This window comes from Tursiops truncatus, chromosome 18 (genome assembly GCF_011762595.2).
Source record: "Tursiops truncatus isolate mTurTru1 chromosome 18, mTurTru1.mat.Y, whole genome shotgun sequence".
NCBI lineage: Eukaryota > Metazoa > Chordata > Mammalia > Artiodactyla > Delphinidae > Tursiops > Tursiops truncatus.
The window spans coordinates 22,334,658-22,359,108 of NC_047051.1; the positions used below are offsets into that span (position 1 = coordinate 22,334,658).

Below are 24,451 nucleotides of genomic sequence, written 5' to 3' on the forward strand. Positions count from 1 at the left end.
AACCCAGCTTCAGGCTCCTTTCAGACACTGATTATTCTCAGTAAGTCACTAGTCTGGGTTAAGCAATATTTATCTTTTGTGTTAGAACTGCAAACCAAACAACAGCTAATTCATGAATTCAGGTATAACTGTTGTTACCTATTTTTTTCCCCAAAGTCTAAATCATACGTATAGTAAACTCTATTATTAGGTTTTGTAAGAGTATAGTATCATTTGGGCAAACCAATATTCTGATAAATAGAATTTTCATATTCCACACATGCTTCACCAATTTTTAATGAATTAGAAATCAGTAAAACATATTTAACACCAAAAGTCTGCTGCACACAATCTAATTTTATTTTTGGTAATTCCAAAGGCATTTGGCATTTGAATGATTAGCAGTGTGTTACAAATGTGCCGAAATAACAGTTACTAGAGAATGACAAAGTCAGTTTTAATCTAACTGTATCTATTATGATATACATGAATATCCATATTTGCATACATTCATCTTGTTTAATATAATTATGAGAACTGTTGTTATAAAAATTGGTAATTGCAGTATAGCTGCTCGTGGGCGTAGCAGGGAACTCATTGATTTGAATGGGCTTAGATAGACAGATTTTTAAAGTAAGATAAAATTTACATATACTGTATATTAGGTGTAGAGTTTGATGAATATTCAAAACGATATATACTTATGTAACCAACAAGATATACAACATCTCCAAAGCAGGCATTATGTGGGAAGATCTTGGATTTTTGGCTTTCCCCAATAGTGTGCTTGGTTTCCCAAGATAGCTTGTCAACTCCTGGATCCCAGTGCCTGCTTTGATCCTTTTCTCATCTCCACTGCTTCTTGCAGCTTCCCTTGGCGTCCACTGTATCTTTCCTCTGCTGGTCCTCACTGCACACAGTTTTCATCAGATTGGAGGTGAGTTCTTTCATTTTCCCGGGTGGTGGCTGTTTCCATCTTTTCCTTTCCAACAGTGTGTTGTTGGCTTACTAGTTTCAAATGATCTTTCCTCACGATGAACACACACAGTGATCAGATTTCTTCCCTCCTTCAGGAGCTTTCCAAACGTTTGCTCATAAATCTTCCTAGTACAGTCCTGGGTAATGAGTAGGGAGCAAGTTATATGCTTTGCTTTTATATATGGAAACCTCAAAGCTAAGTGAAGTTAAATGGCTTCCTGCAATGACTCTGACGCTAACTCAGAATTATATGACCCAGTTTGTGCCATGTTTGTTTTTGTTTTTGTTTTCTCCCTCCAGCAGGAAGGAGAGTATGGTGGAGTTCCTAAGGCAGTTCTCTCTTCAAGCCTCTCAATTTTTCTCACCTCTACTTGAGAGGCTATTCCATGGTCCGAGTATGAGGAAACAGTGAGCTGGAAGGAGACACAGCAGTAGGAAGAGACACAGGGAGATCTGGTGTGAGAAGCCTCAGGTCTTGGTCATGTTTTTAGAGATTAGGAACAAGAAAGAGGGAGCAAAGGGTCAAAGATGGACACAAAAAAATTAGTCAAAGCAGTAGATCTTCACACTTCTTGTAGTTATCTGCACACTTCCTGCAGTGTCACCTTCAGCAGCTTAATAGTTTCATTTAACTGGAGGCAAAAGGAAAATTTAGTTTGACTCTTTGCAGTATCAAAAAGATGATGATGAAGAAGTTGTAAAGAAGATACTGAATTTTCTGGGAAATCCTCCTTCTCCACTCCAGACATTCCTCCCTCCAAATGTTGCTCTTTACCTTAACTGATTGGCTTTGTGCAAATAGCCACATTTAGGTATTAAAGGACATATATATTTAGAGGCTTAGGAAGTTACACCAAAGGATTTTTCCATGCTTTGGGCAGTGGGAGGGGTAGCCACCCAGTGTGTTAAATTTTTCAGAAGGAACTGTGCAGCTGGCTTCGCCAATGCCCTACCTCTGCAAACAGAGTCAGGAGACGGGAGCAGTTGGAAATGGTACCATTTTCCTGCTGCTCTTATTGGCTGCCTCGCAGTTCACCTCATACCCTTGGCATAATGCCTGTGCTGTGGGATTTGACAGTTGCAACATCTAATCTGCCTCAAAGGCTCTCCTCACGTCCAGGGACTTCCACAGGACCTCCCTTAGTCTGCTGTAAGATCTAACCGCAACCTTAATTATTAGTCTTCTTGAGAGAACCAGGGAGACTGTCTCCCACACCATGACTCCATCCACTCAGCTTTGAATGAACAATCCAGCTCTTTACAGCTAACTGCCCAAGTAAGCGTCAAACCCAAAGTGTGAGTAAAATAACTACGTGCCTTAAATAACACAGCCCAGTCATGCCACTCCTATTTTGCTTCTTAGGAAGTGTTTTACACTCATCTGCAGCCTGAGTAAAACTTTCTCTGGTACCTCCCTCTGACTCATGAGAGCATCAACTTAATCCATGGTAATAAGAAAGTATTCTATTTAGCTGTACTTGTGGAAGAGGCATGATTAAGGTTGCTTAGCAGTAGACATTGGTTTATTAAAAACAACTGTCTGTGAGGAAATCACTCCCTCATTTTCCTATGCATTCGTGTCTTCTGGTTGATTGAATTGCTAACTGAATTGCTCAGAAGATTTTCTCCTTATATGTGCTGGGGGGGACCTGGAGAGCAAAACGGCTGGGAAAGACTCAATATTAGAAACAAGACTAGATGCCTTGGAGCAACTAGGTGGACCATGTTTCTTCTGTCTAGAAAGTTGGAGGACTCAGAGCAGCTGTGTGTCCCCTGCCCAGCTGTGGGGTTTCATGTGACCTCAAGCAAGACAAGGGAGAAGCTCAGGGACGGAGAAGGGACAGGTGTCAAACTGGGGATGAGGACAATCATCTCTGGAAAGGATATAGACTTGAGTTGTTACATAGTGAACTGAAGCACCACAGATGCCAAACTCATTTTACTGAATTTTTTAGACTAACAGTAATGATTATGGGGCCAGGATGGTAGGGAAACTAGTAAAGCTACCTATGTAAGAAGGGTGGGAAGGAGAATCATTGACATCTATTGAATGATTATTATGCGCTACATTCTTCTCAAGTGTGCATGGAACATTCTCCAGGATAGATCACATCTTGGGTCACAAATCAAGCCTCGGTAAATTTAAGAAAATTGAAATCATATCAAGCATCTTTTCTGACCACAATGCTATGATATTAGAAATCAATTACAGGGAAAAAAATGTAAACTACACAAACACAGGGAGGCTAAACAATACATTACTAAATAACCAAGAAAACACTGAAGAAATCAAAGAGGAAATCAAAAAATACCTAGAGACAAATGACAATGAAGACACGATGACCCAAAACCTACGGGATGCAGCAAAAGCAGTTCTAAGAGGGAAGTTTATAGCTATACAAGCCTACCTCAAGAAACAAGAAAAATCTCAAATAAACAATCTAAACTTACACCTAAAGGAACAAGAGAAAGAAGAATGAACAAAACCGAAAGTTAGCAGAAGGAAAGAAATCATAAAGATCAGAGTAGAAATAACTGAAATAGAAACAAAGAAAACAATAGCAAAGATCAATAAAACTAAAAGCTGGTTCTTTGAGAAGATAAGCAAAATTGATAAATCATTAGCCAGACTCATCAAGAAAAAGAGGGAGAGGACTCAAATCAATAAAATTAGAAATGAAAAAGGAGAAGTTACAACAGACACCGCAGAAATACAAAGCATCCTGAGACTACTACAAGCAACTAGGCCAATAAAATGGACAACCTGGAAGAAATGGACAAATTCTTAGAAAGCTATAACCATCCAAGACTGAACCAGGAAGAAACAGAAAATATGAACAGACCAATCACAAGTAATGAAATTGAAACTGTGATTAAAAATCTTCCAACAAACAAAAGTCCAGGACCAGATGGCTTCACAGGTGAATTCTATCAAACATTTACAGAAGAACTAACACCCATCCTTCTCAAACTCTTCCAAAAAATTGCAGAGGAAGGAGAACTCCCAAACACATTCTATGAGGCCACCATCACCCTCATACCAAAACCAGACTAAGATACTACAAAAAAAGAAAATTACAGACAAATATCACTGATGAATATAGATGAACAAATCCTCAACAAAATACTAGCAAACAGAATCCAACAACATATTAAAAGGATCATACACCATCATCAAGGGGGACTTATCCCAGGGATGCAAGGATTCTTCAATATATGGAAATTAATCAATATGATACACCATATTAACAAATTGAAGAATAAAAACCATATGATCATCTCAATAGATTCAGAAAAAGCTTTTGACAAATTCAACACCCATTTATGATAAAAACTCTCCAGAAAGTAGGCATAGAGGGAAACTACCTCAACATAATAAAGGCCATATATGACAAACCCATAGCAAATATCATTCCCAATGGTGAAAAACGGAAAGCATTTCCTCTAAGATCAGGAAAAGACAAGGATGTCCACTCTCACCATTATTATTCCACATAGTTTTGGAAGTCCTAGCCACGGCAATCAGAGAAGAAAAAGAAATAAAAGGAATACAAATTGGAAAAGAAGAAATAAAACTGTCACTGTTTGCAGATGACATGATACTATACATAAAGAATCCTAAAGGTGCCACCAGAAAACTACTAGAGCTAATCAATGAATTTGGTAGAGTAGCAGGATACAAAATTAATGCACAGAAATCTCTTGCATTCCTATATACTAAGGATGAAAAATCTGAAAGAGAATTTAAGGAAACACTCACATTTACCATTGCAACCAAACGAATAAAATACCTAGGAATAAATCTACCTAGGGAGACAAAAGAACTGTATGCAGAAATCTATAAGACATTTATGAAAGAAAGTAAAGATACAAACAGATGGAGAGATATACCATGTTCTTGGATTGGAAGAATCAATATTATGAAAATGACTATACTACCCAAAGCAATCTACAGATTCAATGCAATCACTATCAAATTACCAATGGCATTTTTCACAGAACTAGAACAAAAAAAGTCTTCAAATTTGTATGGAGACAAAAAAGACCCTGAAGAGCCAAAGCACTCTTGAGGGAAAAAAACGGAGCTGGAGGAATCAGACTCCCTGACTTCAGACTATACTACAAAGCTACAGTAATCAAGACAATATGGTACTGGCACAAAAACAGAAATATAGATCAATGGAACAAGATAGTAAGCCCAGAGATAAACCCATGCACCTATGGTCAACTAATCTATGACAAAAGAGGCAATGATATACAGTGGAGAAACGACAGTCTCTTCAATAAGTTTTTCTGGGAAAACTGGTCAGCTACATGTAAAAGAATGAAACACTCCCTAACACCATACACAAAAATAAAGTCAAAATGGGTTAAAGACCTACATGTAAGACCGGAGACTATAAAACTCTTAGAGGAAAACATAGGACAAACACTCTTTGACATAAATCACAGCAAGTTCTTTTCTGATCCACCTCCTAGAGTAATGGAAATAAAAACAAATGGGACCTAATGAAACTTCAAAGTTTTTGCACAGCAAAGGAAACCATTAACAAGAAGAAAAGACAACCCTCAGAATGGGAGAAAATATTTGCAAATGAATCAATGGACAAAGGATTAATCTCCAAAATACATAAACAGCTCATGCAGCTCAATATTAAAAAAACAAACAACCCAATCCAAAAATGGGCAGAAGACCTAAATAGACATTTCTCCAAAGAAGACATACAGATGGCCAAGAAGCACATGAAAAGCTGATCAACATCACTAATTGTTATTGAAATGCATATCAAAACTACAATGAGGGATCACCTCACACCAGTTAGAATGGGCATCATCGGAAAATCTACAAACAACAAATGTTGGAGAGGGTATGGAGAAAAGGGAACCCTCTTGCACTGTTGGTGGGAATGTAAATTGATACAGTCACTATGGAGAACAGTATGGAGGTTCCTTAAAAAACTAAAAAAAATTACCATATGACCCAGAAATCCCACTACTGGGCATATACCCAGAGACAACGATGATTCAAAAAGACACATGCACCCCAATATTCATTGCAGCACTATTTACAATAGCCAGGTCATGGAAGCAACCTAAATGCCCATCGACAGATGAATGGATAAAGAAGTTGTGGTACATATATACACTGGAATATTACTCAGCCATAAAAAAGGAACGAAACTGGGTCATTTGTAGAGACGTGGCTGGATCTAGAGACTGTCATACAGAGTGAAGTAAGTCAGAAAGAGAAAAACAAATATCGTATATTAATGCATATATGTGGAACCTAGAAGAATGGTACATATGAACTGGTTTGCAGGGCAGAAATTGAGACAGAGATATAGAGAACAAATGTATGGACACCAATGGGGGAAAGCGGCAGGGGGGCGGGGGGTGGTGTAATGAATTGGGCGATTGGGATTGACATGTATACACTAATATGTATAAAATGGATGACTAATAAGAACCTGCTAAATAAAAAAATAAATAAAATAAAATTCAAAAAAGTAAGAATCACTAGATGTTCCTATATAATTTATTAAATAATTTATCATGCCCTCATTGTTTCAAAATCTGTTTATATCAAAACAAAAAATGTATAATGGGAAAAAGAAGACAATGGATGTGATAGTCATTTTGTAATGCATGTAGAGAAGTGTTGCATAAAAATACATATATAATAAAGGTGGTTATAAAAGAAAAAAAAGATTATTATGTGCTAGCCACTGTTTTAAGCATTTTTGGTACATAGAAGTAATTGCTATTAGTTTAACATTGCTTTAAAGATGAGAAACCAAGACTTGAGAGGTTAAGTTCGTGAATTTGGTTACTTGTAAGTAGCAGCGATGGGATTTGAACTCTGGACACCAACATTTCTATCCACTGCACTACCTAGGCCCTCGGTTCTCAGATAATTGTGACCATGGTGGGACTTGTGGCCCTCAGCTGTCAGACCTTTCCATTTTTCAAGAAGTTTATCTGAATTTATCAATGAGAAATTTCTGAATTTTTAAATCATTGGAAATATCTTTGCTTTTTTTTTTAATGTTTTCATAAGACTCAGGTCAGCAATTGGATGCAGACCGAATGTGATCTAGGATTACTTCCTGCCCAAAGTCATTAGGTCACTGCTCAACCTGCAACCCTGTGCACATGCTGGGGAAACCTGCACCAAGGAAGTAGAAATATAAACAGGAACTTGTCCCATTGCAGGAAATGCCCTTTGTGGAAGCTTTGTAGCATTGGGTCATCAGAGGGAGTTTGTCCACCCAGGCTTTGCTAGTTTCACCAGAAACCTAGGGAAAATGTGGATTTCAGATTTGCAATGGAATAGTCTAGACCTGTGTGTTTAGACCAGAGTGCCACTGATCCCGTTCAAAGAGGTCAGTGAAAGCTGTGATACTGACCCTCTCAGCCCTCAGGGGACTGGGGAGTTTCTGTGGTCTAGAGGTCCCTTAGATGGTCACCTCTAGCCACAAGTAGCTCCTCTTTTCAGTTTACCCCATGTTGCAAATATTATAATTTTTAAAAAATGTGTGCCATGAAGTTAAAACAGTTGGGAAGTACTGTTGTGGCCTATTTCTCATGTAATATGTTGCCCTAACTTACCATCAGCTTTTTTCCTTTTAATGAATGGGATCTACATTTTTATATGAATCTTTTAATGAAACTTTCCTCTTCTGCTCACCTGGATGGTAGGACATCCTCCTCCTGGTTCTTACCCTGCTCATTATTCATGGATCTTTTCATTAAAAACAAATAATTTCATTCACTTATTCATTCATTTTAGTTCTCTTCCTGACTTTCAATTTTACACAGCAATTTGGTACTATTTGCTATCAATTCATTCAATAATGATTTGTTATGTGTTTGGAAAGGTCCCTGGGGAAGGGGTGTGAGGCCTAAGAGAGCAATCATTCTGTCTTGGTCTTCCTGGGACATTTCCAGTTTTAGCACTGAATGTCCCAGGGACCCTCAGTCCTGGGCTAACTAGGATGGTTGGTCCCCCTAGACCTAGCTAACAGGTAGAGCTGTTGTCACAGAGAGAATGAAAGACTCTTCTTCATATGGGTGGGTAGGTATGGAGAAGACAGGCGACAGGGGAGGGTTTCACACAAAATAACCTTAATTTTTTACTACATAGGTGTAAGGTCATCTGCTGAGAGAAAGGGGAGCAGATGGTAGAGGAAGTGTCATTCAATGAAGCCTAGTTCCCTTCATACCATGTGCTTCTAAAACAACAGCAACTTATGTTAGGTGCATCTATGCTTTGCCTGGATGTAATTGGTCATTTCCTGAATGCAAATTAATACGAACAACTAAAAAAGGGAAATGATTCTATATTTATTTTTCAAAAATAAAAGGCAAGTGCAAAATACATAATCTATTACACTGAGGCATCATCTAGATCATTAGATGTACCTGTTCCTGTAACTGCCATTCTTTAGTAATGACATGCCCTCAACTGGCTACCACGCTCCTGCCCCCCGTCCCCACATCCTAAAGAACACACCCGGCTTACGTAATAGTAACTTAAAAATGGGGGAAAAGTGGCTATAGCAGAGGGAGGGAAGTACCTGATTTGATATATGGCCCTCAAAGATCCACTGGACTGTAGGTGCTGTATGGCTGTGAGAGGGGCCAAGGACAGGGCAAGTGTAACAACATGACCTTGGACAAGCACTTAACCTTTCTGTGCCCTGATGTCTCCCTTTGCAAAATGAAGGGATGGATTACAGAAGCCCCTAAGGTCCCTCGTGTGTTCTAGAATTCTAGCGCTTTTTGAAGGACTGTAAGGGGAGAAAAGCAGTTACAAATACATGTGCGTGCACATACACAAACACACACACGTTAGAAGTCTTTGGTATATGAAGCCAAGAGGACAGGTCAGAGATCCCTTCAAAAAATTAGGATTATGACTAGGATGAATCAAGCCCTAGGACACTGAGATCCAGGCAGCTCTGTGAAAGTTTGTAACAAAGGAAGTCTCACTCCCCACATCAGAAGCAAACTTCTCATAATGGACTTTCACAGTTGAGAAAACATTTTCACGTAGAACAATAGCTTGCAGACTGAGAAGCATTTGAACACAATAGTGTTGCATTTGATCCTCACACAATCTTGGGAGGCAGGCATCAGAGTTTCTATTCTCTCCATTCTATAGATGAGAAAACTAAGTCTGCAAGTAGTTAAGGTCACAGAGCTGAGTCTTGGACTCTGTTCCCATGAATCTCTGTAACCTCTACAGAGAATGGGGGTCAGTGGGGTCTTACCACTGAGCAGCCATCTCAGAAGTAGGAGCCCTGGGTGTGGAGCCTTCAGGACCCCTGGAACACAGGATGGAGCACAGGCCTGTGGTTGTGAATGCCATGACTGTCGGGTCACCAGAGATACACTAGATTCAAGGGTAGCCTGACCAGTCTGTGTCCTTACTCTCTGCTGGGGTTGTGTCCTTGTGGTCACATCTCCAATCTGGTCACTGCTGGACTCCCTCATCCTGATTGTTCCAGGACCATGGCTTTGGGGTTCTGGGAGGCTGTGGGACTGAAATGATCTAGGAGTCTGTGAGGACTCATGCTTCTCTGCTGCATGCTGTCGAGTGAAGCGGGATGCTACGGTACCCCTTTTGATGCTGTTTAGATGGCCCGTCCACTACAGATTATTATTCCACGAGTAGACCTGTAATGTATTCTTGTACATCTGAATTTAATTAAGAACCTTTTTCTCACTGACATGAACGTGGTTTTACTGTTTCTGGCCAGGCCAGACAAAGATGTTAGAAGACAGATTTCTGAATTGTGGGCCAATTTCCCTGATCTTTTAAACCCAAGGCCCCTGTTCTGAGACAGAGATTTATGACTTTGACATGCTGTCTTCAACCACTCTCTGGTCACTAGGGAGTATGCAGAAGCAACGGCTCCAAGAGTCAAGGTTGTCCCCTGCAACCTCACCAGGATCCTCGTGGGATTCAGAGGATTACTTAATTTTCAGTATTCAGAGGACGGTGTCAGGATCACCCCAGCTTTACTTAATCATCTCATGACTTGGGAGCGTTGGTGATGGGATTAAATCTTTGTGCTGTGGTCCATTTCTGATGTGTTGGCCTGTGGAGCCTCAAAGGGCAACGTGAGCTCTACTTTTCTGTTCCCAAAGGACTAAGGCCGGAAACTCATGTACTATTTTGTCCCGTGGCTTCTCTGTTTAGCAATACCTCACCTTTGGTGCTGATGCTGCTTAAAAATAAGAGAAGGTGCAGGAACACTGACAGTTGTTACCAAGGGCACTTCTCACATCCTCTGCCCCTCCGCATGTGTGATGGCCACACCACCTGCACTTGGGGCAGTAAAAGCCTGCACCCTTTAATCACCTCCCACTTGCTCACCCCAGCTGTTGACTCAGCTTTAAACATCCAGCCCAGGGAACATTGCCTCTTTGGTGCATGTCATAATCAGGAGATTACGGTTCTCTTCAGATTCTCACTCCACTCCATTGAGGGTGGAGCGCTTGGGAAGCAGGGATGAGGGGATGGCGGCATCCCTCCGTCCATCCATTCACACCTCCATCCAGTCTTCCCTTACACAGCGTCTGACTGCCCACTGTGCGCCATGTGCTAAGCTGGGCGCTGTGCATTCAGTGGTGAACACAGAAGACGCTATCTCAAGGAGCAGCTTCTGTTTCAATAGAGCAGCCCAAGGAACTTCACCTGCTATTATTTCGGGTATGCTTCTTACTGCCAAGAGTCTGTAGGTGTTTAGGGACCTCATTAAGGTTTGGAAGCTCTGGATCCTCACTGCTCCTTTGGAGCCTGGCCCTTGGTTGGGCCAGGCCCTCAACGTGCCACTGTCAGCACTTTCCAGATGAGTACTATGCATGGGGCGGGGCCAGGCCTGGGGCCCCCTGAAGGCTGTGTCACCCCTGGCTCTAGCCACAGAGGCTTCATCACAGAGGGAAGCTGAGCTGTGAGCATGTTGCTAGGCTGTGGCTATTTATTTTTATAAACGAGGCTTGTGCTTAATTTAGAAATCTGCTTTTGCTTTTTTTTCCCTTTGTTCCAGCATCATCTGGCTGTCTGGCACCAGCAAAGAATTGCATTTCTGACCCAACAAGAGCTCATGGGTGAATGGGGGCAGGCAAGAGGTTGGGGAGAGGACTGATGCCAGCCAGGCTGCCTCACGGGGAGGGGGAGACACTTGGCCATGCCACTAGCATCCTGTTCGGCTTTCGGATGAGTTTCATCTATGACACGTACAGAGTCCTCACTTGGAACAAGAGGATTAAAAGAGGCCCTGGCGCTCGCTCCTCTTCTGATTAACCACACCTTGGCATACAGCGGAACAGAAGGCAAAGCTGCACAGAAAAGGACCAAAGTCAGGTGCCAGAAGCAGGTGACATCCAGACTCCCAGTTCGTTGGATGCAGCTATTTCAATAGAGCCACTTTTTTGTGTGGCTATTTAGACATGAGGATATTTCGATTTGGCTTAAAAATTAAGCTGATAAGTGTTAGTTTTTCGGCCCAGGGAATATAGCCAATGTTTTATAATAACTTTCAATGGAGTATAATCTATAAAAATATTGAATCACTGTGTTTGTATACCTGAAACTAATATAACACTGTAAGACAACTATACTTCAATAAAAGAGAATTTTAATTAAATGATGAATAAAATGGGCACTTTATACCCCACCTTTGGGTTTCACCCTAGCCCCGAGCTTTGTCCTATTGCCAATCCTAATCCTACCTCTGGGCGTCAAGGTGTGTGGATCGGGGAAAGGTATGGTAGAGGTTCAACATGGAAGAGATATACCAGGGATCAGGTAACAGTTAAGGACGGAGTAAATGTCAGGAATAAGGTGTCCTAAGAACCGGGGGCAGGTCGGGAGGAGAGGAGGCTGGGAGGCCTCTAATGTCGATCCAGTAGAGACAGAGCAAGACTCAGAGATGGAGTGACGGGTGGGGAATTGGTAACACACAAAATCCTGTGAGCCTGCATTTTGGCTCGCCTGTCTTGAGGCTGTGTCAGAACAGCTGCATGACATTGTTGGGCAGGAAAATATTCCACTTAGGATTCAGAACAGCTCATCTCGTCTCCTCCAGGGGCAGTGTCTGACTCATACATGTCTAGGCGTTTCACTGGAGGGCTTGTTTGAGTCTCAGTTTCTCCGTATACAACGCAGATGATCATGTCGACCCTTCCTCTTTCCCCAGCTGTGTTTTCCCTCCAAGCGACAGGATGCAGAATGAGCCAGCAGCTTGTAAACTGCTTCGAGCACCTTGGAGAAGGTGCTTGCGTAACTAGTGGGCATTAGCCACTACGAGCGCCCCACGAGTCAAGAGTTTCCAAGTCGGGCAAGTGTAGCCGTCTCTGCCTGATGATTCATGTGGACACAGTAATGCCTTTAGTTGGAACGTACAGTGTTGGTGATGAATTTGTTCTTGCGATGGCAGAGAACTTCATCTGTACTAGAGTGCTATCAACGTGAGGAGTGTGCGGGGATCAGATGGGAAAAGAGTTGAAAGGAACCTGGCACTTGTGCCTGCCATGCAGAGGTCCACTGTACAAAGAACTATGGCAGCATGTTTATGCCCAGTCATCAACTCCTCTTGGCCAGCAGAGAAATTCTTCCAGATTCTTCTGCCATTTGTCAAACTTGCCAAAGTCCCCGGAGGCAGTTTCTGTGTCACTGAAGGTGGAGGGAAGGGAGGACTTTCTCCACCAGGTCTCACTACTTTCTCTGCTGATCCTGTGCGTCACATGGTGAAGCCTCACTGATTATAGTATGGAATGTCCTTCCAGAATTGGTACAAGGAGGCAGCAGGGCCTGGGGCCTCAGCTTCCAGAAGCCTGACCTGGGGCTGCCACGCAGCTGGGCAGGAACCCTCCTCTGAGCCCTCAGAGCAGAGGCAGAGGGCAGGAAGGGCACGCGTGTCTCTGCAGCTCGCTGGCCCAGCCGTGCCTCCGAGTGCTGGCCACCCCAGTCCCTGCTCTAGGAGCCAAGATGCCATCTCCCTGGTACAGTTAATCTTCGTTCCTGCCACCAACTCATCGTTCTTTGTTACTTCTCACCATGCCTCTGGCCGCAGATTCCTTATGGATTCCTTTCTCAGGTGTCGTGTTTTGATTCCCTCCTCACATGTACTCCCAAGTGCCAAGAACAACTCTGCTCCGGCAGGAGGATATCATTTGGCTTAAAGAGGGTGGGAGCGGTAGCTTCTCCACATGAGCATTCTTTGGATTTATGTGGGGATTTATTCTGGGAACTGTTTACAGTCTCCCACAAGTCTCCCCCCACCGCCAACAACATGTTTCTGTCGCAGAGTTGCTCTGCTTTCATTGTGTGTAACTGGAGGATGATACGAGCTTTTCCTCTGGAGCCCGGGTAGGAGGGCTCAGCACGCTCTCTCCACACGCACCATTACTGCCCCAGCATGTTGGCGGGGCCCACACTGAACAGTGCAAAGTGCTTTGTTACCATCATTACAGCCCCAAGGCTCGTCCCCAATATTTGTGAGATAAACCTTAAGACTTCTTCCCGAATTGTTGGTTTCTCCAGCCCTGGCGTGGTGTTCACCCCATGGGGCAGCCCTCCCTGAGCGACTGACAAGCACTCCCAGGTTTAGCTGGAGGGGTCAGGTCCAACTGACATTTGCTTCTCTGTTGTCGTTGCGTCAGACTTAATGATACATGCTAAGGACAGTAGCTGCTCTTCTCCCTCGTCCCCATCGTGGTTTGGGGAGGTTGCGTTGCCCCATCTGTCACTTTGTATAGCGATTCAAGAATCTGCTGTTGGACATGGAACTAAACTTAGAGACAGGAGGGGTCAGGCCCCATGCAGGCGGCAAGCAAGCCTGTCCCTAGACAGGGGAGGGTGGCTCTGGGAGTGAACGCATCCTGGACTTGGTCTGCCTGGACCAAGCGAGTCACCCAGCAAGACCCCTGCTTTAGGGGGGTCAAGTAATCAGGCCAAGCCTGAGTAAGAGCAATCTGAAGTTTGAAGGTGCTTCCAGGTACAACCCCTGATTCAGGTACGAAAACTAAGACAGTGGTCTCCTTTGAGTCCGACCACAATTCTTGGAGGTAAACAGGGCAGGTGTTATTACTCCAATTTTACCAATGGGGAAACTAAGTTCCAGAAAGTTTAGTTAACTTCCTTAGAGTCAACTAAGTAAGTTACTGGTAGACTTGAGACGAGAAACCTCAAATTCCTGACATCTGTTCCAGTTTTTTCCATTACTCCATGCTGCACTTCAGCAGGGCTTACGCAAAACATCAAATGCAAGTGCTAGCCCTTCCAGCTGGGCAGGAGCTGGAAGCTGGCATGGGTTTCCACTGGCGTGTCTGGGGCCCAGGAGGCTGCAGGCACTGTTTCCACTTGCTTGTACAGCAAGGTGAGGCTGCGTGGCTTGGCAGGGCTGAGACCATTTGGGGGCTCGCTGCTTATGAGGCTGTAGTGAGGGGAATGCAGCTGAGAGGGACAGGAGTGGAGCAATGGTGCGAGTATCTGTGTGTGCACTTGTGTATGTACACTCACACACACACACACACACAGTCACACACACACACAAGCCTGGGATCACAGGTGAACAGCCGTAACTACCATCTGCCACAATGGCTGTTGAAGGTGGATGGAGCAGATCCCCTTCGAGGTCATCTGCAGCTTCCGGATGCACTGTGGCTTCTTACTTCAAGCTTCTGCATCCTAAAGGCTTTCTCTGGCCACGGGAATTTGCTGAGCCCCTGGGTGGGGCTGAGGCGGCCCAGAAGAGCCCCAGAGCTAATGGTCCTCTGGCATTGGTTAAGACCAATGAGGGATGGAGCTGGGCATAAATGTCTCAGGCTCCTTGCCCCTCGATAAGACAACTGAGGTGTTTTCTATGGGGTCTTTGACAGGGACCCCAGTGGGAGTGAACCCCAATGCTCCCAGCAGCAGCCTGCTCATAACATCCCCCTTTTTGCTTTCCCCTCTTCTGTCTTGCTTCCACAATCCCTCACTGCGTTTCTTGGGATTGCCTCCCCCATAAGCTCTGTGCAACCAGATTTCTGTTTCAGGCATGAAAACTAAGACAGTGGCTTCCTAACTAACTCCTGCCTCCCAGGAGCACCTTGTACGTGGTGGGCTTTCAACACAGCCAGGTTCCTGCTGAGAGTGGCAAGTGTGCATTTCCTGGTGAGCACTGCTCCTTTTCAGCCATCGGACGGGAAGCCTGTGGCTCCGGTACAAATAATGATGGAGTTCTACCTGCTGGAAGAATCTTTTTTCCTATGTATCCAGGGGAGGCCCCGCATCAGGGCTGCATGGGTAAGAAACAGAGAACTGAGCTCAGTGCCTTTAAAAACGATGCCAAGTTGAAGTAAGCCTGGAGGATTTTTTTGCTGTTTTATCTTCTGTTTTGCCAACGACATGGACTCTGTGCAGGTGTGGCCTCAGCTATCCTTCACTCCCTTAAGCCCTGGTGAGCGGCACCATCAATGCTCCCTTTCCTGGGGGAGGCCTGCATCGCCTTGCTCTCTAAATTCCTCTTAATGCAGCCGCGGAATCTTGGGAGCACGGGAAGGCAGAGCCAGGGCTCCCCGAGGCTGGAGCAGGTTCCTGGATGCCACCTGCCCTTCAGTCCTCCTGGGTTCCAACAGACAGCAGATTCGACTTGCAACCAAGCAGACACATGAAAGCAAACGTGCGCTTCTGACATTTTGTAACCCGCCTCCCACAAAACAGAAGGTACTCTTCTCCTTGTGTTATTCCCTGCCTTGTTCTTGACATTTTTAATGTGCTGAGTCTACAGCCGACTTTGCATTCCCGACACCTCCCACTTGAATTGGCTCCTGGTCCCTCCAGGCCTGAGATCCCAGTCACGTGCTACACCCCAGAGAACACTCGACATTCCCTGTCTGGGCAGGCTACCCTCCTCCTAACCTTGACATTTAGGGCCTGCTGTTTCTTTTCCTCTTCTCCTGTAATAAATCAGCGCCAGGCAAGGTTCACTGTGCGCTTGGCAGGGCTTGAGGAAGCTGATGCTGGGGTAAGAGGGCTTTTCTGCAAGCACTGGGTGAAAAGCAAGCATTGTCATTCTGCCCCTGTTGCCTGGCTTTGCAACGCTGTGAAACCCTAAGCAAAGAGCCCAGGTTCCCTTTCCAGGCCCTTGTCTGACCTGCACAAAGCTGAGCGTATCTTCCAAGTTCTTTCGCTTAAACCAGACAAAGTAATGCCGTAATGCCGTCCCTTGCCTGGGTTTTTCCTAGTTTGTAGCCCAGGCTGAGCTGCTGGCTGAGTTCATTCACCTCAGGGGGTCTGGTATGGAGCAGAGTCCTCGACAGCCGAAGGAACACAGAGGCTGGGCCATTTCTGTCCACCCGCCCCCAATCTCCCCAGGCCACGTCTAGGAGTTGGGGTTTGATTCGGCTTGGGAGTGAAGGGAAGTAAGCCTTTTTAGCGCCAAGTGTCAGATACTAAGCAATGCCTAAGGGTATGTATGTACGGGATGATAAAGTCATCAGATAGGCTACAAGGATATATTGTACAACACAGGGAGTATAGCCAATATTTTGTAGTACCTGCCAATGGAAAGTAACCTTTAAAAATTGTATAAAAAAATTTAAAAACGTGTTTTTCAAGACAGAGGGAAAGGGGAGAGAAAGGGACAGAGAGCAGGAGAGAAATGGGAGAGAGAAAGACGGGAAAGGAAGAAAATGAGTCCACAAAATAATAGTGATGCAGAGGAGTGGCTGAGTGCCACCCACAAGCCTTTGAGTGGCATCGATGCCATCTGTCACCCATCTCTGCTTCAAAGTGGCACCAGGAGCTGCTGAATGCATGTGCTAGCTCCACAGAAAACACACAGCTCAGATGTTAGAACCATGCTGCCTCCCACAGTCCCCTGGAGTAGGGATGGGTGTGAACCTCCTTACTCAACCGTGAGAGGTCTTCATCAAAGGACTTTCAAGTGCTTCATGATATACTAAATCACTTGTGTAAATATAAGATGGTATTTTTTTTCTCCAACTCACTTCAAGACTTGAACACACACTATTTGCACAAGTCTCAAGGTTAATTTAAGAATACGTAGAAGATTCTTAAAGGAAGAGACCATGACAGTTGGGTTGAACCAAATGCCTGGCACACAGTAGGTGCTCAACAAATGTCTGAAATTGAATCAGGGAATGAATGAATATAAGGGATACAAAGAAGATTTTAACAAGAAGATAACTGAATATTCAACACTGATTCCTTTTCAACACATTTCTGGGTCCCAAGGATGCAATGATGAGTGAGCGTTCCACATGTGTATTCACTGGTCAGCCTGTGATCACACACACACATTGGAGTAGATGTGGACAGGGTGCAGTGATGGGGATGGTTGACACCGCCCAGGGGTTTCTGCAGAGGTGTCTATATATGCAGGTCCTGAGGCTACCCAGGAGGTCTCACCAGGCAGACCACTTGGAAGATAGAACGTGAGGACAAAGGGATGAAACAGCCTAGTGTGTCAGAGAGCAGCAATAGCTGCATATGGCTGGGGCAAATGGAAGGGGTGTGTGTGTGTGTTTGTGTGTGTGTGTGAGAGAGAGAGAGAGAGAGAGAGAAGGGTGGGGGGTTGAGGGAAGGCAGGGGCAGGATAGAGAGCCCTGAATGTCTCTGACAACCACCAGCTTTTGCTGGTCACCAAAGATTTCAGAGTGTCTTCTATATGACCAACCACTGGCAACAGTAGGTGTCACTTATTCAAATCTTCCTGGGAAGCTGAAACCCCATGGACCAGCTGTTGCTTGGTCACTGGGGAGTGTGGGGTGTCTCCATGCCTCCTTAGGGCCTCCAAGCTAACGGTAGAGAGGTATGATCTCTGACCTTCTAAGCACCTCATGGTGCTTATTTGGTGTCTGGTCTAATTTCCTCTCTGCTGTGAGCTACCTCAGGGCAAAATCTCGCTGTTCTCTGAGCAGACCGAATGCAACAGAGCTTTACTGGAAGGATGGATGGATGGACAGATGGACAAGTGGATGCTGAGTCCTACAAAAGCCTTTAAGCCCCACCACTCTTCCCTAAGGGGGCAAAAGTCATATTTACCGTGACTACTTGTTTATTATTAACCTTGCAAGTCTCCGATGGGCACAGAGCCCAGACCAAAACCAGTCTGGTATGAAAAGAGACAAGGCAGGAGCCCCCAAAGAACTCAGCAAGAAGCCAGATCAGGGTTTATCAGAAGAGTGGCCAGCACAGGCCCCAAGGCCTGGGAGGAAGAGCATGGGCTGGAAGCCTGCGGTCCCTCAGGTTCTCGGGCCCCTGGTAGTTCCAGCAGAAGTGGGCCCAGTGCTGGAACACCACGAGCGCTTCTGCTACAGAATGCCCTGGAAGCCAGATGATTTGATAAAGCCCAAATCAGAGCAGATAAAAGGCAATTATGTGCCCACAGCCTGGGCTCCTGCCACCCTGAGCCTCCCTGGGTATGTACTTGTGGCATTTGGATGTTTCTCTCACAAAGGCCTGGAGAGAGAAAAACAGCCATTCAACATCTAATAAATTATCTATCGTGTCACTGCTTCTGCTGGCCTCGTTCTGACACTTCTCCCCTTCTGATTGTAGACAATCACCATTCTCTAATTGCTTCGTTCAGCTTGCTCACAGAGCTACAGCGACAGCGAGAAGCTCTCATTTGTCGTTGTTTGTTCGGAACGCTGAATTAAGCCAAATTATGCCTCAGTTTAGGCACGATTCTATCCTGAAGAGCAGCTCCCCGCCCCACACTGGCCCCAACGAGGCTTCTCTCTTGGCCCAAAGGCTGTACCTGATTTCCAGGAGATCACTAATCAGCCCCTCTCCAAACGGGGCCTGGAAGGAGGGTCCTTGTGTATCTGGGGGCCACGATCTGGCAGCGGATGGAGAATAACCGAAGGAAGGCAGTAAGTGCATGCAGGTCCCGACCCCACTAACAAGTGGATTTCCCTGGAATTCAGACCAGCCTTGGACCCTGCGTGTGAGTCTCTCTCTTTTCAAAGCACAGAACTGAATGGCAGGAAAATAGGACAAATTGCTGACATAATTCAATAGTATTTATTCGCCATCCCATATCATTGCTTGGTGCTTTACAGTCTTTGGGAAGCTTACTTCCTACAACATGAGTACAGATTATGCACAGAAGTCACCGTGAATATATGGAATACGTGGAACTATGAGGCAGTGGTGTGAGCTGGACATAGCAATGAGCACAGATTCTCAGAGCAGCTGCACGTAGAGAATGCGTGAGAGAAATACCTGAGTGCAAGCTGGACGTCAGGCCTAGAGATCTAAGTGGCTCAACTGATTACTTAATTCATTTGTCCAGCTCCACGTATTGAGGACCTATTAAGTAACAGGTACCGAATGAGGCACCGAGAATTTAAAGAAAAGAATAAACCTCTGCCTGTGGCTTTGAGGAGTTCGTACTCTAGAGAGAATTAAAGTATAAACTAGATAAGTAATTAGAGTACAGTGGCACATGGAGAGTGGGAATTACTGGGGAGCATCAGGTAAGGATGGATGGACTCAGCCTGAGGAGACAGGACCCAGATTTGAGTGGACCTGGCGAGGTCGGTGAGCTCCTGAAAGGTTTGCTGAGGGCATTTCAGGCCTGGAAGCCGGAGGAGCGGGGAGCAGTTAAAGGAATGTGCAATAGTTGTGTGAACAAAGAATAGGGGGAGGGAGGCGGAGTGACAGATGTGGCTGGAGAGAGGCCGGGGCTAGTTCGGGAAGCTTCTGAGTGTCCTGTGAAGGATGTGGGCTTTTACACTGAAGGCTTTAAGAGGGGAGAGCACAGGAAGAGAGTCACTGGCCAGTGTGGAGGGGAGTGGATGGAAGCGGGAAGGCAAGAAGCAGAGACAAGTGAGGAAGTGGTGGAATTAATGGGGCTGGAAGAGACGCTTTCAGAGACACATGAGATGCGGTCTATTCCACCCTCACGTTTCTTTCTTCTCTCTTTTCAGTGCTTTTTGGGGCATTACTACACACAGCTGTTTTATAATTTGACTGTCTTAATCTGCTTATTCTGGAAGTCTTTCCCCACATTTTTCTTGGGCCCTGAGAACTGCCTCTATTACTGCAGTGTCCAGGTGCACAATATTTTCTGTCCTTGGATTGGGGTGAGAGACCCCAGAGCGCACATTCCGGTTAATGGAAGTTTCACATCATGGGTTGGACTCAACTTGAAGTCCTTCCTTTATGATCTAGATAATTAATTTATGTTTTCTCTTTTCAAGATCATAAATTCTCAGCTGAAGCTAGTTATCTGTGTGAGGACTTGGATCTTTCCCTACTTTCTCTATCAGGGGTGTTAGTAATCCAGGGGTCAGGTCTCAGCCAGTTTATGAACACAGATTTATTGAATCATCACTATTCCAGGATGTGTTCAAGGAAGAGTCTGAATATTGTTTAACAGCCCAAGGAAGGTTCAGGCCATTGACGAAGGTTCAGGCCAGGCGTTCGTAGCAATCAGCAGCCTCCACCTGGTGCTGAACTCACCAACCTCGGGCTAAGGGTGAATGTCTGTCCTTCTCCAGAGAACTGCTCATTTGCTTGGTGTAACTCTGATGACTCAGCATCCTCAGACTCCATACACGGAAACATCTGCCTCTGGGGTAATTGCCATGGTTGTTTTCAGATCATTACTGTGAAAGGTGATAAATGAAAGTACTCTCTAGGTGGCCTTGAAAAGAGCTCTGCCCTGAACCTGCACCTCTCCTCACTTTCTCCACCAAAAGTGTAAATAATTCAAGGGTCAAGAGTCAGCCAACCTATGATCAAAGATTTATTGGATGCTTGCTGTTTACACATCACACAGCTATTCCAGATCGTGTCCAAGAAAGAGTCTAGACTCTGAGTCTCAGCAAAAGTCCCTTGTAATCCCTCCCGCTGCCAACAGCGCTTGCTGCGGGCTTGGGGCAGCCTTCCCCTGTGCTGTTGTGAAAACCAATCTCTGTAAAATGCTCACAAAGCCTGATGCACATCAGTCATCTGGACCCCCAGCTCCCTACCAACGACACAGAAACAAGAGAAGGGCTAGTCTCTGGAATGCTCTTCAGATCATAAATCTCCAACTATACTGAGGAAGCAGCCTCTCCCTTGGAGATGGTAAATCGATTTGCCTCAAAACCAACCAACCAACCGACATTTCTCTGAGCCTGTTTCTCATTTCCCAAAGGTAACATATTCTGGAGAAATGAAACAAAAGGAAAATAAATAGATTGATTCAACACCTCCTGTATATGTGAGTCTCTGTTAAGCACCATACAGGTACTACAGGGTCACAAAAAAACTAGGACTTGGCCTCTGGCCTCGTGGAGTTTACATTCTACTTGGGAACATACAGAGCTGCATGAATACCTTTAGAGGCTCTAACATGAAAAGATGCGATCCCTCCCACCCGTTTACAGGTCAAAATAAAAAAACAAACCTATAGTGTAAAACACAGAGCTTACATGTGTGTAAAAGTTCTGGATTTTCTGATTGCAAAATTCTGGACAAGTTAAGTGAATTCAAGATGAACTTTTCTCGTGTTTTTGTGGTCTTATTTTACTGGTTCTTTAAGCACAGGCTTCATCTGCCTACTAGTAATCTAAATGGGGTCCATAACTATACACGCAAGATACAAGACCATACACACCAGACAATATTACAAGAAAATAAAGGACATGGTGGGTCCCTGTGTCATTTAGGGTTCTCAAGAGAAACAACCAGTGGATTGTATATGTATGTGTGTGTGTATGTGTACAGAGACAGAGACACATACACACACACACACATGTAGAATTATTTCAAGGAACTGGCTTAAGTGATTATGGGGGCAGCTGGCAAGTCTGGAATCTGTAAGGCAGGCCAGCAGCAGGTTGGAAACTCTCAGACAGGAGCTGATGCTACAGTCCACAGACAGAATTGCTTCTTCCTCAGGGAAACTTCAGTTTTGCTCTAAAGGCCTTTCAACTGACTGGACGAAGGCCACCCAGATTATCAAAGATAACATTTACTTAAAATCAATTTAAGTAAATGTTAATTAGATATACAAAATACCTCCCCAGTGACACCTAGATTAGTGTTTGAATAACTGGGCTATAGCCTGGCCAAGCTGACACGTCAAGCTGACCATCACAGTCCCTTACAAAGGATGTAACCATAATCGGGTGGGTCATCAGAAGAAGGAATCCCAGGATGTGAGAGCCTGAGGGGGATTTAGAGCTCACCACGTTCAATCTCTTCCATGCACAGGGATGCTTGGTTTGTACATAATCTTGAAAACTGATTTTTCTAATCTAGTAGCAATGTTGTATGTGAGGAATTCAAGAGGATTGTTATAGAGGCCTGGGGTCGAGATTCTTTCTTGATTAAGGCCTAATGGAGCAGAATGTACACAACAGGTGTCCAAAAATATTTGTTAGTTGTGTCACATGGGTATTGGAACTGGGCCTGAGGCTTAGTCCTACCCTTTGAGAGCAGGGCTCAAGGCCATCAGTTCACTGATATGTCTCTAGGGCCTAGTCTAGTCATGGCACGTAATAGGTGCTCCAAAGCATTGGCGAAATTCATGAATTGAATGAATGCATGGAATTCAGGCCAGTTGGATGTGCAATATCCTGATTCTATCCATAAAAATGCAGACACAGAAAGGCAATATTCTAAGCATGAAGTATGGTGTTTTCTGAGTTTCCTCAACAGTCCAGTGGAAGTGGTAGTATATTACCTATCTAACAGCTATATTCCAAGGATTATATGAGCATATGTATATAGTTATATTTTATAATATATATATATATAGCATTTAGCACAGCACTTGGCGTATAGTAGGTGCTCAATAACTGAGAGAGATTACTATAATCCACGTTATTTCACGCTATCCATTTCCAGTAGATGCTGTTGGTGTCATGCCCAGACTACTTTTACCAGCCATGGCATGTATGGTAAAACTACCAGCTCTGGGCATTGAGCGCCAATGACCCACAGCTGCCCATGGAGAGAATCACCCTCCACTAAAACAAGATCTTTGCTCACTAGGCAGATACGGTTCCCTGCCTTCAGGGATAGCCCACAGCCAATGACTGACCCATATAGAGAGACAAAGCGTTAGCCTCCTTGCCTTAAGGTGGGACCAACCCCAAAGCTCATGGTGATAAAGCTGCAGCTAGTCTCCAGCTGAGCTCACATACTGGCATTTCCCCTGCCCTCTTCTGCTTCTCTCGCTCCCTTTCTCCTGAGAGCATGCCCTCTCATGCTCTGTAAATGCTATGTAAAAAAATCACTTGGACAAGAATCCTTGTCTCAGGCTCTGCTTCTAGGGAACCCAACTTAAGACATAAACATTTACTTGGAGAGCGTGCCCCTTCTTTGCCTGTGCAGTGATGAGCCACTGCACTCATGTGATCCTGCTATTCAGATCCCCGGGTGAGTCTCTGCCACACGCTGTTCCTAGCCAGAAGAGGAAAATGGCCTTGCCGCTGCAGCTGGCGCCTGGCTCATCCGTATCAGACCTCTCTAGGCTGGTGCGGTGAGTCCTCTTTAGCTTACATTTTGCCTAATTCTTCCTGGCCAAGTCTATTCAATTAGCCTTGCCTGTTCTTTAAACTAAATAATCACACTTTCAAACACTAAAGCTTGAATTTCAGGGAAGACATTCACTCATCTGTCCATCCATCCATCCATCCAATCAACAATTATGGAGTAGTGTCCATGTAGCTGAGAGCTGTGTTAGGTGCTGGGGATGTGGCTACAAACATAGACAAGACGTAGTACCTACCCTCCAGGATGTCGTAGTCTGGAGGGAAAAATGGACAAATATGCAATTGCGATGGAGCTTATGATCCACTATAACATGATACTACAAGAACACAGAGAAGAGATTCCTAAATCAGGCTATTGGTTCAAAATGACTTGGTCTTCATTGTGATTGACCTAAACAGAAATAAATAGAATGGATATCCCCTAGCACGCTGCAAACCAAGGCAGTTACTTCAGAGAATAAGGTGTTACAATGTAGAATGATGTGTAGTTTTAAACACAAAGAATAGTTGCCTAGTGATGGACAGAATAAGGAAATATAAATGCAAAGGGCTCTGTCTGCTGTGTCATTACTGCTATAGCTTTTCTCCCACTCAAATGCTTCCTTCCTGGGGACCCAAAGAAAGGGCAGCTGAATTAGACGTTTTCTGTCTGGGGACTGGCTAGATCAGTGGCAATCAAAACCGAGTTCTCCCACTGCCTTTCCACCTGATGGCATGGCTGATCTCCCACAGGCATGGCCAGGATGCAGAGGTCTCACTGCACAGCTGCCTTATTGGTGCTTATTCCTCCTAAGCCATTCATCAACCTATTCCTGCAAGACATGTGGAGGTTATAGCCTAACCGTGAGGTTAGGAATGTTAATTGTTCTGTGCTGATATTAGTGTGGCTGGTGCTAATGGGAAAATAATTACTACTCTGTGCCTTTATGGCCACATTCATTGCTCTCTGGTGGTTATGTAGTTGTTTGGCTATACGTGG

The 24,451-nt window shown here is 44.6% G+C and overlaps 1 long non-coding RNA gene across 1 annotated transcript in view; it reads right to left on the reverse strand.

The window, feature by feature from the left end:
* Nucleotides 1–325: 325 nt before the first annotated feature.
* The window catches only part of LOC141277042 (uncharacterized), a 29,332-nt gene continuing 5,206 nt past the window's right edge, over nt 326–24,451 (reverse strand). The window contains exon 3 of the long non-coding RNA XR_012327687.1: nt 326–1,094. This is a non-coding gene — a long non-coding RNA (uncharacterized lncRNA). The remainder of the gene's footprint in view (nt 1,095–24,451) is intronic.